We start from the raw sequence: 4,820 nt of genomic DNA on the forward strand, positions 1-4,820 counted from the left end.
AAAACCCCTATTGTCTCATTAACTCAATCTATGGATCCCCCTATTAGATTTGACTCTAATCTGGTAGATTTATGTCGTCCTATTTGTAGGATTGCATACAACTCCACTCAATTATGCTAGACCTACTCTTAAACAATGACTTTTCCTCCTCTATCTAAGCACATCAAATATGGATTAATAATTCGGAAATATTAAACCAAGAATTAAGCACGCAAAATTGAAAATAAGATCCAAGTATTTATTACGTAAAATAGAAATCAAAATATGGAATTCATCATAGGGTTCATCTCCCCTAGGTATTCAGAAAATTAGTTCATAATTGCAAATAAAAACATCTCAGAGATAGTATAACCACAAGAAATAATTAAACTGATAATAAACATTAAAGAAATCAAAAGGATATCTTTAATCTTGATGGAAATCTGCTTCTGAGTCGACTTCAAATGTGTTTTCTGAGTTGTTTTCTTAAATATTCTCTGACGACTTACTCCCCTCTTCTTATATTTTGTATATATGGATTTTAAAATGCTCGAAAAACCTAAAAATTACATTTTTCGCGTGTTTTGAGCACAATTCACGATTTCTCAAATGCTCTCTTGAGTATAAAAACATGAATTTAAAGGATTAGGAGCATAAAATTCACCATTTTACATTGAATAATCATCCAAAAACACATTAAGAATGACGCTAAAACATGTTACTTTTGGCATTTATCAAATATCACCACACTTAAACGTTTGTTTGTCCTCAAGGATTCAAATTAATTTTTCTCAATATGTCATTTTCATCAATAATGTTTCAAGATATTTCACAAACAATCATACATTGGAAATTCAACCAAAAGGACACTAAAGATTCAAGCAATCAAAGCCGAAATTTTTTAAAGCACAAAAATGTAGGTGTCTCCCCCTATCTAAATAATTATCTTAAATTCAAAATCAACAGGAATTGGCATCAGCACTAAAGATTCACTCAAAGCACTCAAAGTGTTTAAGGTTCATGAAATATGCACTCAATAGTCAAACAAAAAAATGTCATTACCATATGCTTGCTTCAAAATCAAATCTCCACCACTAGAAACTGAGATGACACAGCAATCAAGAGGTCTTTAAACGATTTTAATGGGGCTTAGGCTAAAGGTATGGAAAAGTCCAAAAAAGTCAGTTAAAATCGATATCGAGTTGATAAGTTACTGAACTAGAAAATAACCAGTTGTTGAATTAAAAGAACTTACATCAACAAGAATAATAAAAAACGGAAACGAGCTTTTCAATAGAATATGAAACTAATTATTCAATCTCAATCAAATTTTTTTATTATTTTTTTTATTTCTTTTATTATAAAAAAAGAAATAAAATTCAACAATTTCAAAAAAGTGAAACATAGTTAGGCAACAAACCAAATTAAATCTCGAAAAAAAGGGAGTCAATAAAAGGAATACATTTACAACATAGAAATGAGTTAAGAGTTAACATTAACGAGTTAAAAAAATGTTAGGATCAATGGGGTTTACTAGGGGTTAACACAACAAATAAGGTGGTTAAAGGTTAAATGGGTTAAATCCTAAGTGCCTCTATCATCTCAGCATATCAAATCAATAATGTGGTCTCGACATGTATAATCGAAGCAAGTTCTAGAATAACATATCAAGTTGACACACTCACAACCAAAAATTAAATGAGCATGAGAAATATGTGCTCTATAGGCTCAGAATCTCACAAAAAAAATAGTTTTGATGTCAAACTTGCAAATTTAAAATTTCAAGATAATATTTTAATTTAAGGAGACAACCTAAAATATATATTTCTGAGGAAAAAAACAACTTACCATGCTTGACACTCTCGTGTCTTAAAGTATAAATCACACAATGCACAAAATCTACAAATTATTCTAAAACCGAATCAATAAAAACTCCAAATTAAAAGAAATTACTTCAATGTTAGGTTCGAGAAAATTAGTTAAACACAAACAATAATTTAGGGGTTATATTGCATAAACATATAAAATCCTCCCCACACTTAAGGTGTAATTGACAATTAAAATCACAGAATAAGTACAATATCATAAGGAGAAAGAGAACTGAAACTACCTTGAATTTGGGTGAATTCGTCAGAATATTGAAAACCGAAACCATGGGCGATTCTAAATGAAATGCATGTTTCTGAGCAAACTAATAAGAAAATAGACAAAAATTAATTAAAATATAAAGAGATAACAAAATATAAAAAAAAACCGACAAAACAATAAAAGTACAGTGCATAATAAAATAAAACAAAAACAAAAACAAAAAAATAAAAAGCAAAAACAAAAACAAAAAATATAAAATATAAAACTAAATGAAATCACTTTGGTTAGGGTAGGAAGGAAACAAAAGAAGAAGAAAAACAAAACTAGCTTTAAAATGGAAAAAAAAAAGGTACATGGTCATGTGCCAGTTCACATGGCCATGTGGCCAGGTCATGTGTGTCACACAGCTGTGTGGCCAGGCTGTGTAGAATCACCCAGACCATGTGTGATAAAAATAGGTAAAAATAAGCCTAGTAACCACACGGCCTAGGACACGCCCGTGTGACACACGGCCGTGTGCAATGCTCCTTCACTTTTCCCACGCCCTTGTGAAAGCCCATGTGAGCCACACGGTCTACCATACGCCCGTGTGACAGTCCGTGTGTCTCACACGGCCATGTCTCCAGCCCATGTAACTCTCTGAGCCCGTGTGGGTCAAATTAAAATTGAAGAAATTAGAGTTTTCCAGGCCATGTAGAACACTTTTTTAAAAAAAATTGAATTATTTTATTTTATTTTTCAATTTTTTCCTTTTTTAAATTTTTTCAAATTTTTTTTGAGGTAATAAAAATAAATGTACTGAATTTTCTTTTTCAATTTTTTTATTTTTTTCATTTAAAAAAATATGAAAGTAAGACAAATAAATAAAAATAAAAACACTTGGGTTGCCTCCCAATATGTACTTATTTAGAGTCTAAGCTCGACTTCCCTATTTAAGCTCATGATTAAGGCAGATCTTGGAGCCGAAGCTCCTCTCTCTCGATATTAATTTTACCACCTAAATAAGGTTTGAGGAAAGAACTGTTTACCTTGAACGTGATGAATTCAGAATGTGTTACCTCAATTGTACTGCATGGAAAAACCATTTTTACTATAAATGGGTTAGACCATCTTGACTTCAATTTTGAAGGAAAAATTCATGGATTCGATTAGTCTAAGAGCACTTTGTCCCCAACTTTGAATTAGTTCATTCTCTTTACATCCACATCATGGCATTGCTTTGTTACTTCCTTTTGCTTTCTCAATTTTTCATCAACATTCGTTCGCCATTCATCTAGCTCGTTGAGTTGCACCATTCGCTCTTTCTTGTCCCTTGAGTTCTACGACTTTGAATAAAATACGACTCCAACACGTTTTCATGAGGGATTTCCTACAAATAACATTGAGCCACATGATTACTAACATTAACAAAACAATTAGTATCATCTCGCTTACCAGGGACTCTCACAAAATCACGTACTTGAAGAGTAATATTTTCATCACCTACACGAAGCACAAGTTCACTAGTACCCACATCAATAACAGTTCTAGCAATGGCTAAAAAGGATCAACCTAATATCATAGGTACCTCAATATCCCAATCTATGCCCATTACAACAATATCCTTAACTTCATCGCTTTTCACAACAGCTTCTAGCTTTGACTTCTTTTTCGGCTCAACTGGCCCTTCCACGTTTCAAATAGTGATTGCGTGGATTTTCTCCCTTAGGTTAGTTTTAGTGTTGCTAAGTAAGCTCCCTTGTGGTCTTTCTGAAATAAGTTTGGCAAGCTGTCCAATTTGATTTTCAAGTCCATGAATCAATGCTTGTTAATTTTTCAGAGATGTTTCAATGTTTTGAAATATTGTTTCTGACAATAAAATAAATTTAGCCAACATCTCCTCAAGGTTCGATTTCTTCTCTTGCTGATAAGGTTGCTAAAAACCTGACGGGGGTTGTGACCTTTGATTTCCTTGACCACCCCAAGAGAAATTTGGATGGCTCCTCCAACCTACATTATAGTTATTAATATAGGGGTTATTTTGAGGTCTAGAATTGTTACCCATAAAATTGACTTGCTCATGCTCCATGCTAGGACTGAAAGTAAACATTCTGGATTGATCACCCCCTCTTCATTTGCATCATATTGCCCTACCGGATTCACCTGCTTAGAAAATTTCAAACCATCAATTTTCTTACCAAGAGCTTCAACTTGATTTGCCAACATAGAAACTACATCAATATTAAAAACACCAACTACTTTAATCAGTTTCGTTTTCATGACTTGCCACTGATAGTTATTCAGCGTTATCTCATCAATAAACTCTTGAGCTCTTTCGGATGTTTTATTATGCAGTATTCCACCAGCTACTACATCAATTAGTTGCCTAGTCAAGGGATTCAAACCATTGTAGAAAGTTCAAACTTTGTAACCACAAAGGTAATCCATGATGAGGAAGCCTTCTCAAAAGATCCATAAATCTCTCCCATGCATCATATGTCTCCAAATCAATTTGAGAAAAAGAAGAGATGTCGTTCCTCAACCTATCTATTTTAGCAGGCGGGAAGTACTTCAATAGAAACTTCTCTGTCATCTGATCCCAAGTCGTGATAGAACCTCGTGGAAATAAGTTTAACCAATGTTTTGTCTTGTTCCTCAATAAGAATGGGAACAACTGTAAGCGTATGGCATCATCAATAATACCATTGATCTTGAAAGTGTCACAAATCTTTAGAAAGTTAGCCAAATGAGTATTCAGATCTTTATCTTGCAAA

The 4,820-nt window shown here is 33.0% G+C and overlaps 1 non-coding gene across 1 annotated transcript; it reads left to right on the forward strand.

The window, feature by feature from the left end:
* The first annotated feature begins 4,487 nt into the window (after window positions 1-4,487).
* On the forward strand, window positions 4,488-4,591 carry LOC128032241 (small nucleolar RNA R71). The gene has a single exon (XR_008188369.1). It is a non-coding gene; the product is annotated as a small nucleolar RNA R71 (small nucleolar RNA).
* Window positions 4,592-4,820: the final 229 nt, after the last annotated feature.

Source organism: Gossypium raimondii, chromosome 8, assembly GCF_025698545.1.
Source record: "Gossypium raimondii isolate GPD5lz chromosome 8, ASM2569854v1, whole genome shotgun sequence".
NCBI lineage: Eukaryota > Viridiplantae > Streptophyta > Magnoliopsida > Malvales > Malvaceae > Gossypium > Gossypium raimondii.